This window comes from Chiloscyllium punctatum, unplaced genomic scaffold (genome assembly GCF_047496795.1).
Source record: "Chiloscyllium punctatum isolate Juve2018m unplaced genomic scaffold, sChiPun1.3 scaffold_242, whole genome shotgun sequence".
NCBI lineage: Eukaryota > Metazoa > Chordata > Chondrichthyes > Orectolobiformes > Hemiscylliidae > Chiloscyllium > Chiloscyllium punctatum.
This window is the reverse complement of record NW_027309976.1, coordinates 157798-172364: the sequence shown is the minus strand read 5'-3', so window position 1 is coordinate 172364 and position 14567 is coordinate 157798. Positions and strand designations below refer to the sequence as shown.

Here is a 14567-nt window from a genome sequence, read left to right as displayed (position 1 = left end):
TGGGTGTTTCTGTGTGTATCTGTTTAATGGCATAAAACAATGTGGTGGTTAACAGTTGTGTGTTTGTGCATTTATACGTATATCTGTTTAATCGCAGGGGACAGGGTTGTGGTGGAGGGTTGTGTGTGTGTTTTTCTGTGCATGTCTGTTTAATGGCAGGAGACAGGGTGATGGTGTCGAGATTAGTTTGTGTTTCTGTTTATATCGGTTTAATCGCCAGAGAGAGTGTGATGGTGGAGGGATGTGTCTGTGTGTGTTTATGTGTATGTCTGATTAACGGCAGCAAACGGGGTGGTGGTGGAGGGTTCTGTATATGTGTGTGTTTCTGTGTATATCTGTTTCAGGGCAGGAGACATGATGGTGGTCAAGGCTTGTGTGCGTGTACTTTTATATATATCTGCTAAATGGCAGCAGACCAGGGTGGTGGTGGACGGACGTGTGCGTGTTTGTGTGTATATCTGTTTAATGTCAGCAGACAGGGTGGCGGTCGAGGATTGTGTGTGTGTGTTTTTCTATGTATATCTGTTTAGTGTCAGGAGAAATGGTTGTGGTTCAATTGTAGAGTGCGTGTTTGAATGTATATCCACTTAGTGGCAGGAAATAAGGTTGTGATGGAGGACTGTGTGTGTGTTTCTGCATGTATCTATTTAATGGCTGCTGACAGGGAGGTAGTGGGGGGTTTGTGTGTTTCTATATATATAGTTAATTGCAGGAGACAGGCTGGCAATGAAGGTTTGTGTGTGTGCTTCTGTGTATATCTGTTTTAGGGCAGGAGACAGGGTGATGGTTGAGGGTTGTGTGTGTGTATTTCTGTGTATATCTGCTCAATGGCACGAGAACAGTGTGGTGGTGGAGGGTTATGTGTGTGTGTGTTTGTGTGTGTGTGTGTGTGTCTGTGTGTGTGTGTGTGTGTGTGTGTGTGTGTGTTTCTGTGTATATCAGTTTAATGCCAGGAGACAGAGTGTTGGTGTAGGGTTGTCTGTGCGTTTTTTTTTTGTGCCAGTCTCTTTAATGGTAGTTGATAAGGTGGTGGTGCAGGGTTGTGTGCGTTTTTCTGTATATATCTGCTTAATGACAGGAGACAGACTGGTGTTCGTGGAGGGTTGTGTGCATGTGTGTTTCTGTGTATATCTGTTTAATGGCAGGAGACAGGGTGGTGCTGAAGATATGCGTGTATGTTTCTGTGTACAACTGTTTATTTGCAGGAGACAGGGTGTTGGAGGAGGATGGTGTGTGTGTGTTTCTGTGTATATCTGTTTAATTTCAGGAGACAGGGTGGTGGTGGAGGGATTTGTATATGTGTTACTGTATATATCTGTTTATGGGTAGGAGATGGGGTGTCATGGAGGTTTGTGTATGTGTGTGTGTTTATGTGTATGTCTGTTTAAGGACTGGTGACAGGGTGGTGGTGGAGGGTTGTGTGTGTATTTCTGTATATCTCTGCTTAATAATAGGAGAACAAGGTGGTGTTGGAGGATTGTGTGTGTGTGTTTCTGTGTGCACCTGTTTAACAGCAGGAGACAGGGTGTTCATTGAGTGTTGTGTGCGTGTGTTTCTGTATACATCGATTTAAGGGCTGCAGACAGGGTGGTGGTGGAGGGTAGTGTGCGTGCGTGTTTAATGACAGGAGACAGTGGTGGAGGAGGAACGTGTTTGTGTTTCTGTGTTTAACTGCTTAATGACAGGAGACAGGGTGGTGCTGGAAATATGTGTGTATGTTTCTGTATGTATCGGTTTAATTGCAGGACACGGTGGTGGAGGAGGCTGGTGTGTGTGTGTTTCTGCGTAAATCTATTTAATGGCAAGACACCGTGTGGAGTGGAGGGTAGAATGTCTATGTTTCTGTGTCTATGTGCTTACTTGCAGGAGACAGGATGGCGGTGGAGGGTTGTATATGTAAGAGTGTTTCTTTGTATATCTGTTTAATGGCAGGAGACACGGTGGTGACCGAGAGTTGTGAGTGTTTGTTTCTGTGTATATCTTTTTAATGGCAGGAGACAGGGTGGTGGCCAAGAGTTGGGTGTGTTTGTTTCTGTGTATATCTGTTTAATGGCAGGAGACAGGGAGTTGGTCGAGGGTTGTGTGTGTTTCTGTGTATGTCTGTTTAATTGCAGGAGACAGGGTGGTGGTAGAAGGTGGTGTATGCGTGTTTCTCTGTATATCTGAAAAATCGTAGGAGACAGGGTGGTGATGGAAGTTTGTGTGTGTTTGTGTTCCTGTGTATATCTGTTTAATGAAAGGAGACAGGGTGGTGGTGGAGGGTTGCTGTATGTTTCTGTAAATTTCTGTTTAATAGCAGCAGACAGCGTGGTGGTGGAGGATGGTGAGTGTGTGTTTCTGTGTATAACTGTTTAATAGCCGGAGACAGGGTGGTGCTGGAGTTTTGTGTGTGTATTTCTGTACATATCTGTTTAATTACAGGAGACAGGTGGAGGGTTGCGTGTGTGTTTCTGTGTATACCTGCTCAATGACAGGAGACAAATTGGGTGTAGGATTGTGTGGGCGTGTGTTCCTGTGTATGTCTGTTTAATTGCAGGAGACAGCGTGGTGGTGAAGGATTGTGTGTGTGTTTCTGTGTATGTCTATTTAATGGTAAGAGACAGGGGGATGGTGTCGAGATGTGTGTGTGTTTTTTTTTTATACCTGTTTAATTGCCGGTGAGTGTGTGATGATAGACCATTGTGTGTGTGAGTGTGTGTGCGTGTGTTTCTGTGTAGATCTGTGTAATGGCAGGAGACAGTGTGGTCGTGAATGATTGTGTGTGTGTGTGTTTCTGTTATATTTGTTTAATGGCAAGAGACAAGAAGGTGTTTTAGAGATTTGTGTGTGTTTCTGTGTATATCTGCTTATTGTTCGGAGGCAAAGTGTTGGTGCAGGGTTGTATGTGTATGTGCTTCTGTGTATATCTGCTTGATGGCGTGAGACAACGTGGCGGTGGAGGCTTGTGTTTTGTGTTTTAGTGTATATCTGATTAGTGGCAAGAAACAGGGTAGTGGTGGAAGGTTGTGTGCTGGTGTTTCTGTCAATAACAGTTTAACAACAGGAGACAGGTATTGGTGCAGGTTGGTGTGCATGTTTTTCTGCATTTAACGTGAACCGTACAATTTGCTGCAGAGACATTCACACCTGGACACGAGCCACATTGAGAATAACTGAGTTGGAAACGTTTTGGAACTGACTTGGAAGAGTGTCTTTTTTTAACGTTTTCAAGATGTCAATTACGCTGAACAGCAACACGCTATTGGAAACAGAAAGGTGAAAGGTAGAATGGCTTCAGGTTTCAGTGCTGGATGCCACAGAGCACCAGCAGGGCTGGCATAGGCCTGTTTCTGTAGTGTAGTGGTCATCACGTTCGCCTCACACGCGAAAGGTCCCCAGTTCGAAACTGGGCGGAAACTGCTTTGTTCTTTAACTGCAGCCTTTTACATGGACAAGAACGGAGCTGACTTGCTTGCTTTCCCATCTGCAAACCTGCCTTCGAGTTTGCTTAAACAAATCTGCTCTCGTCGTGAAATGCAATGCAGTTCCATTTACTAACAGTGCAAAGCATTGTAAAGTTTTTCTCCTACCTGGTTCTGATCATATGCCATTCTGTTTGAGAGTGCGTTACCCCCTTCTGATCCTTCCATGAAAAGCATTACTGCATTTGCATTCCTGGCGCAGGCGGCCCGGTTCAAAGATAGGGAAGAAGCCGATGCGCTGGTGTCACAATGCACTACGGATTCCTGAACTAATCTGTCTGACAAATGTATCCCAAAGTCGTCTCTGAAAGACCTCATTTGGAAGGTGTCTGTCGTTATTCAACGTGCGAGAATTGGCACCAGAGATCCTGAATCATGTTTTGGAGCAGTTCGCAGGTTGGTGGCTCATTCAATCAGCAACAGCAATAAAAGAAATTACACTCTCAGAGGTGCGCCCCGAGATCTAAGCCACGTTGGAACTGAAACGGAGGAATCGACAGAGAGACTACAGAATGACATCGCATCCATTTGGTTTTCTTGAAATCACTGACGAGCAGGAAAATGTAAACGGGAGGGCGAGTGGGGAAGTGGGGCAGTTGCAGCTCTGGTGAAATTCCTTCTTTGTGATTCACTCAGCAACCAGACACGTGAAGGTGACTCAGGCGTGAGAGCTCTTCACATCGTGAACAAAAAGCAATCAAGGGCAGTTAGCACCTCTTCCGGAGTGGGGCTGGGGTGAGGTAATTACCTTTTGATTTCTGTTACTATGTTGAGAAACTGCCTTTTAGATTGAGGTGAAAAGAAACTGCATTTCTTAAAAGCACCATGGAATTTGTTAAACTCTATTGAGACGCTTCTCATCGATTCCCACACAGGTTTCCGACTCAGTTGGTATCCATGAGGCTCATGTCCAGGTGTGAACATCTCTGCAACAAATTGCACGGTGAAGGTAAAAGGCAAGGAAAGTGGCATCTCGAACCGGCCCCGAGGTCAGACCTTCCTCACGATGCAATCTGTCGTTCTCGGATTGGAATGCGACCTCCGGTTTTAGGGTGGAACTTTCTTTGGGAACCTTATTCTGCAAAACAGACACAGTGACTGAAACTATGCTGCACGGTATGATTTGGGACACGGCCTGCTCAGCTTTGTGCATTTTCCCTGTAGTCCGGTGTGTTTCATGTTCCGTGTAAACGTGAAAGTTGTCCTGTTTCGAGCAATGGGTGAAATCATTTAGCAAAGCAAGAATCCGAATTGCAGTAATGTCAAGCAGCTGATGGTAATTTGACCCAGTCATAACCGATCATATATTGTCACGCACTCACAGATACATTTGTAGCTGAATCCAGTCTGAGAAGATAGACTCAGCTTACCAGTGATTTTTGTCTGTATTGATGGGCTGTCATTATCTGCTGAGAAATTGATATTGTTGACGGGCACATCCGAGCTGCTGTGTGAGTCAGAGAGGGATCAGAGAACCCTTTTCACGTGAGTTTGCATCTGTTGTTATGCAGGAGCACAATTGGAATGGCAAGAAAATGGCGAGGCGGGCGTGTTGGTAGTGTGGCCGATCGGTCTCAGGCGCTGGATTAAAGCTCCAGTTTCGACAGAGGCGTGGGTTCTTCTGAACCATTTTTTCTGAACAGCTCCATCGGCACAGCTTGTTAAAATGCTGTTTCGATCCCTGCTGCATTTCTGTTTAAAACAGAAGAAAAATGGGGTACCCCTTTAGTCAGGGGTAAGTGTAGGATATGGGAATAGGTCTGGTTGGTATTGTCTTCAGAGAATCGTGTTGGAGTTGTTGGGCCGAAGAGCCTGTGTCCACACTGAAGCAATTCTAATTCTAACATTCATATGGATCGTTTCCCTTCCAGTCGTTCCACCTTCGGTGTTTAAATTGAATGTGTTTCCCTCTGTTTCTCTCCATGATCTTCATTAAGAACTCTGTAGCGTCAATGATGCCAGTCTTATATCATTTCAGAACCAATGAATTTCTATATCTTGCATTACTGTTCACTCCCCGGTGTATGGTGCTCCAAGATGGACAGGGCATTTGAGCGGCTTGGACACACCTCTTTCAAGCTGTTTAAACAAGAAATTGCTGGAAAAAATCAGCAGATCTAGCAGCATCTGTGGAGACAGAGAGACAGAGACAGTGTTTGAAGTCCAGCGTGACCCTTATTCAGAACTGAAAAAAACTCCTTAATCCCTTGACAAAAGTGATCGAGGGATGATGGGATACAGAGCATGTGGAGATGCAATGCCATAAAGGAACGAGCTTTTAATTGTAGTGAACGAGAAACAGATGTAAAATGGGTGTAAATTAAAGTGTAAACGGGAGAAATGCATTCTCTCTATTGAGTGCAAAATAGACAAGTCACAGACAAGGTGATAGGGAAACCAGGAAGCAGAATTTATGAAAAATGGAGAACAGCCATAATGGGGTCAGGCTGTGTAATTATGGAATTGAATATTAACTCCTACAGGCTGTAATATACCAAAGTGCAAAGTGAGTTGTTACTCAAGCTTGGGTTGTGCTTCTTTGGAACATTACAGCAGTTCAGGACCGAAAAGTCAGCATGAGAACAATGTAGGTTATTGGAATGGGAAGCAATTGGAAGGTCAGGATTATTCCTACAGACAGAGTGGAAGCGTTCCTTAAAACAGTCTCTGTTTGGTCTCCCAAATGTAAGGGGGACTGCATTGTGAGCAGCAATGACAGGATTGAACGTATACAAGTGGAATGCTGCTTCAACTGATTGGGGCCTTGGACATTGAGGATTGAAGAGGTGAATGGGCAAGTGTTGCACCTTCTGCAATTGCATGAGAAGGTGCCATGGGGACAGTGGGGAAGTGTTCAGGGTGATGGTGGTGTCACAGAAGGAATGGTCCCCATGTAATGCTGACAGTGGACGGGAGGGGAAGATGTGTTTGATGATGTAGTCCTGCTGGAGGTGGTGGAAGTGGCCAAGGATGATTCCATGAATGTGGATTCTGGGAAGGAGGGGACGGAGTGAGGGCGACACTGTGGGCAATGGGACAGTGACAGCTGAAGGCCCTGTCCACCAGAGTTAGGGGATTTCAGGTTTGAAGAAAAAGTAGGTCACGTCAGAGGCAGCTCACTGCAATGTGGCATCATCAAACAGAAACAACAGAGCTGGAGAAACTGGGAGAATGGAGTCAGCCTCCGCTGATCATGTGTTCATCCACATGCAGAAGTTCCTCCTGAATGATTGAAAAGAACCAAACCTTTAGATTGAGGATTTCTGTGTCACATCTGGTCTAAACAGGGATGAGGAAATAAACCCAGAGGAATGTCAGTGGACATACAGGAGCAGACATTCAAGCAGATATCCCATAACACTCAGCAATTATTGTTTCTGTTCAAAAAAGAAGGACTTGGAAGAAGATGAACCGCCCGTGGTTGACAAAATCTGTCAAGGATACTATTCCATCGCAAATTAACGAGCATTCGTGTGTGCCCAGATTTAGGGTGAATATTTCAGGGACAATGAGCAGATGCTGGGCATGAATGTCAACTGTGCTGCCTGAATTGCCCCCAGAAACCCCTGCCATTGCTGCCCCATCCTCTTCCCTGCTCATCTCTCCTTCCTGATTCCAGGTTACCCTGTCCAATTACAAAGCGCATTGTCTCACATTATGGTTCCTATCTGAGGCTTTTTGAACAGGTCTACCTGCCCTGCACTAGCATCAAGGTGTGTTTTGTGCTGCCACTTTGCTTCTGGTCTCAGTGTGACTCGACCTCTACATTCATGTTGTTTTACACCTCCCACTCACATCTCATTACAGAAAGTTTCCTTCTTGGAGTTTCCTTATTAAAATCACCTCCCCCCCCACCCCGCCCCGCACTGAATTCACACTGTGATCCAAATTTTAACAAGTATACTCAGCCTTCATCTCACTCTGCTAAAGGTAACTGCATGCTTACCGAGTGGAAAAAGAATTCCCTTTCTTACTTGGATTTGGTTAGATATACACTTTCAGTGTAGGGATAATCACCCTCTTTCGACAAAGGAATTTAAGGGTTTGACTTCCTAATGGCACTGGTAAGGGTTTCATGCTGTCTTAGTATTGATATTTTAATTAAAAACAAATCACAGTATAAAGTTTTGTCTGTGTTGTTTACCTGTCATTTTGAATATTGTTTCAAATTTTCAGCGCTTACGATTAAATGTTTGTTCTTGAAGTTAGTATTAGATGGAGTGGAGGAGGTTGAAAAGTGAAGTTATAGAAGTTTATAAAATCATGAGAGGCATCGACTGGGTGGAGAGCCAAGGAGAGGGGTGGCGGGCGTGGGGGGTTGGAGGGATGGGGTTAGTTCAAACATAGAGTACATCGCTTTAAGATGAAAGGGAGAAGATTTAAAAGGGCCAATGGTGCAATTTTGGACATATAGGGTGATGTGTGTATGGAACAAACTGCAAGAGGAAGAGTGGTAGATGAAAGTACAGTTGCAACATTTAAAAGACATTTGGTCAAATATATAAATGGGAAACGTTTAGAGGCATATGGGACACGTGAAAGCAGATGGGACTAGTTTAGTTAAGCATGGACAAGTTGGACCAAAGTGTCTGTTCGTGCATGATCTGACTGTATGAATCTAGAAAGCGAGAAAAGGGGAACAAAAGATATAATGTAAGTAAATTGGCAAGAAATATAAAAACAAGCATCACAAAATTTTCTGTGTATATATAAAAGAGTTCAAAATGAGTGTGTGACCTTAGGTAGAAGTGAAGTCTGGAAAGTATTTTGAGGCCATTTGGAGGATGTGACTGGGGAACTGGCTACAGGGAACAGGCCAAAATTTACACCAGTACTTTGCATTTTTCCTCACTGGAGAAGGCACTGTAGCATGTCAATGATATAGACAAAATGTTAATGGGAGGCAAGGTTCTGAACTGTCTCTAACAAAACGAACAAGATTTTTAACAAACAGATAAAAGTAAGGGTAGACCGGTCAGCAGTAATTCACAGTTGTTTTTTTCTTAAAAGAAAACTGGTTACAGAATGACTGGTGGGACTTTGTGAAAGATTCCATAACTCTCTCGATTTCAGGACTATTCCAGCGAAACTGGAGAACCTCCAATGTGGCGCCTGTCTTCAAGAAAAGAATGAGACAGAAGGCAGGAAACATTTAACCCAACCATTATTACTGGGAATCTGCGAGAGTCTATTATTAAGGCAAGAATTGAAGGGCACTGAGAAAAGCTTCACGCAGAGTCAGCAGAGTTTTATGAATGGGAAACTATATTTTGCCTGCAAAGTTATTCTGAGATCCCTGAAAATGTAACGTGCGGACTTGATAAAGGGGAACTGGCACACATATGGCTTTCCAGAGATCTTCCACAAGGTATCACAAAATAAAAGTTCTTACACAAGCTCGTAGTGTTACAGACAATGTATTAGCATGGGATAATGGGTGGTTAACATGTAGAAATCGGAGAGTCAGGATTAATGGATCGTTATGATAAAGACATATCTACTGAGATATCACACATACCAGTCCGATGGCATCAGTTATTTACAGTCTATTCTGACAGCCTGACGGCGGGAGCTGAATGCAATATACATCCGAGTTTGAGAATGAGACTGCGAACGAAAAGGTAGGCTGTTATTTAATGAAGATGACTGCCAACAAAGGAGCAGTAAAAAAGGATTGGAGTGTTCCTGTGTATGAAACATTATGTCAGCGTGGTGTTGCAGCAAGTAACTAGAATGATACAATACGCAAATTCCTGGGATGAAAGGGTTGAATTATTGAATACATCTGAAATGGTGAGGCGATTATTCATTGTGCTTGAAATGAATGAGCGTGATATTACTGAAACGTAAAGGATACAGCGGGGGCTTCACAAGGTAGATGCTGAGAATGTGTTTCCACACCTGGGCAGAGTCTCAAACTCAGAGACAGAATAAGGAATATCGATTTAAAACTGAGATACAAAGAAATGTCTTCTTTCAGGAGGTCGTGAAGTCTGAATTACACTAACCCAGAGAGTTGTGAAGGCTGGGTCACTGAATGTTTTTACAGATGGGCTGGATTGGATTTTGACATATCAGCAAGTTGAGGGATATGGGGGGTTAGCAGGAGAGTGGAGTTGAGCCCTGGAAGTTGAGAGAACGTCCCCTCCAGGTGACCTCTGTCAGTATGGGGAATTGAACATGCGCTATTGGCCTTCCTCTGCATTACAAACCAGGGGTGAACAGGAAAGTGGCGTTGAGCCCTGGAGGCTGAGAGAACGTCCCCTCCAGGTGACCTCTGTCAGTGTGGGGAACTGAACCGGCGCTATTGGCCTTCCTCTGCATTACAAACCAGCCGTCCAGCCAACTGAGTGGGAGCCTGTGTAACTGTTTCAGACAGAAACAATCACACACAAAGTACAAGAGAAACATTCATAACAAGGAAAAAGGTACAATTCAGGTAACGGTCAAGGTACCAGCTGAGAATAAAGATGTTCTCTGCTGGAAATTGTGGAAACAAGTGTTTAGATGCTGTGTTGAGCTGAATGCAATAAAGTGACACAAGCAAAATAACTAGAATATCAATAGTGTTGAGATATCGACAACTATTAAATAACAGTATATTTCTGATTGGTCTGTATGAAGGATGCTTACTATTGCATGAAAATAGAAAGCTGATGGGACATATTGGGAGGAGAGTCCCTCCCCCTGGGAAATGCCTAAGGAACACATGCTTGAAGAAACCCAGGATAAAAATGCCTGAGTGTCGTCTGGTCAGTGACAGGAAGCCGGGGGCTGAATGACTGAAAGTTCCTATAACATGGAGCTCAGGAGACAGTTAGATCACTCCCGATATTAAGTGGTAGAGCACGTTTGAAGTACGGAATGGCCTCATGATGGATTTCAATTTCGTGTGCATGTAATTTTAATTTTTAAAAAACACACTGTTCCTTCCCTTCCGGTTTTCCACATTGGGGCACTGTCATTCTCCTGAAACTGGGAATTGTTTGGAATGTTATCTGGAACCTTCCATAATCAGCACTCTCCAGAGCATTCTATAAATGAGTGGGGGTATCACAAAGGCGAGAGAGAGGAGGGAAAGGTGCTGCCTGCAGCAGTGAGAATGTTGGAGCATGAGCCTTGTTCTGAGGTAGGTGCTATAACAGATATACAGTGAGTGTGAGGGAACAGAGAGAATACGGTGTCCCTTATCCTGACAGAGTGGGGAAAGGTATTGATGCTTGCCCTGTATTGCTGGACATTTCTTCAGACCACAGATACTGCACTGAGCTGGGTTGTTGAGCTCAGAGCATGCTCGGTGGGTCTGGTGGTGTGGTTCCCTTTGAGAAGAGAATGGTCACCCTCTCTACTACCTCATCTACCAGTACATCAATGCCCCTGTCGACAAACCCGTGTTGTAATTGCCCCTTATGGATGGATAGAGCTCCTAAAGATGGTGGAATCAAGGGTTATGGGGATTAGGCAGGAACAGGATACCGATTGTGGATGATCAGCCATAATCATAATGAATGCTGGTGCTAGCTCGAAGGGCCAAATGGCCTGCTCCTGCACCTATTGTCTATTGTCTATTATCTATTGTCTTATCTGCTATGCTCGGCCTCCACTGGGCAGGGCATCTCCGAACTGAGAAAGCTCAATTATTTGCCCACTGGCATTTACTTTTGGCATCAGTGCCATGGATTATGGAATATCCAGGGATTTCCGGCGATGGTGAGTACCTACAACTATGCTGAGTGGGAGAAATCAGACTGGCATTGAATGACAGGGACACTATGCATTGGGGTGGGTAGTTAATGAGGTGAGTTCGATAAGATAGCACCAGGAAACTAGCTCAGTCTCATACAGACATAACCTCTGTCACTCAATGAAAATGACACTGAGAGAAATTAGTGTTAGATTCAGCCCAGAGTCAAAGACGCTGCTGACCCCACTCCCAGGTACAAAGCTGCATAACAATTCCTTATCCAAAACTCTCCATCATCTGAACTCACACCAATATCCCATTCACCCATCATTCCTGGTAATGTTGGCTTATGTTACCAGATGCTATCGACATGTCTACATTCAGAATTTTGAAACCTCTGAACATATCTTTCCATGACATTGTTTCTCAAGCCCCCCCCCCCCCCCCCCCCCCCACACACACACACACACACTGTCTATATCCCAAACTACTTTCTTTTACAGTCATACAATCCTACTGCACGGACACAGGCCCTTCAGCCAGAACTGGTCCATTCCGACCAAAATGCCAGTCCACATTGACACCATATCCCTGCACTTGGCCCATACCCTTCTCAGCCTTTCTTATCCATGCGTTTTTCCAACAAAATGCAGCGAGATTTTGTAACATCGAGAAAGGCATCAAGAAAAATCTCGCTGAATCTACCATTCATCTCACTACGGTGCTCAGTTTACATAGAAACAGTTTGACTGCAGCTTAGCACCAAGAAGGAGAACAAACACTGGTGGGAGATGCGCATGGAAGACAATGCTGCAGGGAAAACTTTGTTTATGTTATAAACAGGAAATTAGATACCCAAGAATTTGCAGGAAAACCTCAACGGGTCTGGTTGCATCTGCAGGAAGAAAGTCGAAAAGTGTGGCCCCCGAAGAGCACAGCATGTGCTGTGTTTGCGGTTTCTCCTCGTGTTTGTGTGGTTTTCATCCCACAGTCTAAAATTGCATAGGATAGGTTCAGTGGCCTTAATAAACTGCCCCAAAGTATCCAGGAAAATGCAGGTTAGTTGGATTGTGTAAGAGAAATGTAGAGTTACTGGGGTAACGTATGGGTGTGTTGGTCAGCATGTTATCTGGAGGGTCACTGTGGACTCGATGGGGCAAATGGCCTGTTTCCACACTGCAGGGTTTCCCTAGTTTCTATTTAGCTGTCTGTGTTTGGAAACACTTCCCAGCATCCTGCCTCCAAGTGCTGACCCAATTTGGCTCACAAAAGTGTTACACCATCCGTTTGTCTGAAATGAACTCCATCAGCCACTCCTCGGCCCTTAGGCACATCTTATCAGGGTCCCATTTTACTCTGAGTTAACCATCTTTACTGTCCACTAGCTCACCAATTTTGGTGTAACCTGCAAACTCACTAACCATTCTTACTAATATTCACATCCAAATCATTTCATAAATGACAAAATCCATTAGATCCTTGTGGTACACTGCTAGTCACAGGCCTCCAGTCCAAATAAAGTATGCCACAAAAGCATTACCTTCATCTCTTACCTTTGAGCGAATTAACTACAACTCTCCCTGTATTCCATGCGATCTAACCATGCTTAACAGTTTACCACGTGGAACCCTTTTGAATGCCTTATTAAAGTTCATATTCTATTCCACAGTTCTATTTTTGTGCCTTCATCAATCTTATTCTTCACTTCTTCAATAAACTCAATCAAATTATTGAGACAAGATTTTCACATGCAAAGTCATGTTGACTATCGCTAATTGGAATTTACCTTCCCAAACACAAGTAAGTCCTGTCCCTCAGAATCCCCTCCAACAACTTACCCACTAGTGACATCAGGCCCACCGGTCTATAGTTTCCTCACTTTTCCTTGCCAACTGTTCTTAAACAATGGCACAACCTTACCTGTGGCTGTCCATGATCAAAATATCTCAGCTAGATATCGAACAATGGCTTCCCTAGCTTCCCAACAGATTCTGGGATACACCTGATCAGGTCGTAAAACACAGAACAGTGCAGCACAGTAGAGGCCCTTGAGCTGTTGATGTTGTGCCGGCAGTTTCTTCTACTCTAAGATCAGATTAACATATGTGCCCTTCATTGTACTAACTTCCAAGTGCCTATCCAAGAGTCACATAAAAGGTCAGAGGGAGTTATGCACCTTAATGCATTTTAGGATGGCCAGCTCCTCATCTTCTGTAATATGGACACTTTTATCACTATTCATTTCCACAATTTCTCGACCTTCCATATCCTACTCTGCAGTAAATACTGATGCAAAATATTTATGTAGTATCTCACCAATCTCCTGGAGTTCCACACATAGGTCACTTTGCTGATTTTTAAAAGGCCCTGTCCTCTCCCTAGTTACTCTTTTGAGCTCAATGTAATGGTAGAATCTCTTTGCATTGTCCCTTACCTTATTTTCGAAAGATATCTTATGCCCCCAGTTTACCCTCCCCATTTCCCTCTTGAGTATTAGCCTCTAGCCCTGGTACTCCTCGATGGATTCACTCAATCCCTACTATATGTACCTATCGTTTGCTTCCGTCTTTTTCTTGAACAGAACCTCAATTCCGCTCGCCATCCAGCATTCCCGACCAGCCTTGCATTGCTCATGAACCGGAACATACTCTACCTAGAACCCTGTAATCTCATTTGTGAACGCCTCCCACTTTCCTGCCACGAGCTTCTCCCAAGCAGCTTTTGAACTTGCCAATATAAAACGTTCAAAGTTGGCCTGATTCAATTTAGAACTTTACCAGTTATGTCAGGACTGTTCTTCACCATAAGTATTTTAAAACTGGTAGTTACTGAATAACAGGCTCAAGAAGCAGAATGGTCTCCTCCTGTCCCTCTGGAACAGACTCAGTAGGTTGAATGGCCTCCTCCTGTCCCTCTGTAACAGGCTCAATGGGCTGAATGGCCTCTTACTGTCTCTCTGTAACAGGCTCAATCGGCTGAGTGGCCTCCTCCTGTCCATTTGCAACAGACTCGAGAGGCTGAATGGCTTCCTCCTGCCCATTTGCAATAGACCCGAGAGGCTGGATGGTCTCTTCCTCTCCCTTTGCAACAGACCCGAGAGGCTTGATGGCCTCCCACTGTCTATCTGTAAAAGGGTCGAGAGGCTGAATGATCTCCACCTGTCCCTCTGTGACAGACACATAGTGACAAAATTACCTTCTCCTGTTCATGAGCAGCAGTCTCAATGCTCTGAATGATGTCACAAGGAGCAGCACTGCACAACATCAATGGGCAATAAATAGTGGACACTTGTTTATTGTCTATGCAAGTACCCCCACTGGTCACCTTATGCAGCCGGTCTGTTTATATATCTCTATCTCCCTTTATAAACAGTATGTAATATAAACAGTCCTGCAGTGTTCTTGCACTACTCCCACATACAC

The 14567-nt window shown here is 44.3% G+C and overlaps 1 non-coding gene across 1 annotated transcript; it reads left to right on the top strand.

Moving 5' to 3' along the window:
* Nucleotides 1-3325: 3325 nt before the first annotated feature.
* On the top strand, nt 3326-3398 carry trnav-cac (transfer RNA valine (anticodon CAC)). The gene has a single exon. It is a non-coding gene; the product is annotated as a tRNA-Val (tRNA).
* The last annotated feature ends 11169 nt before the right edge of the window (nt 3399-14567 follow it).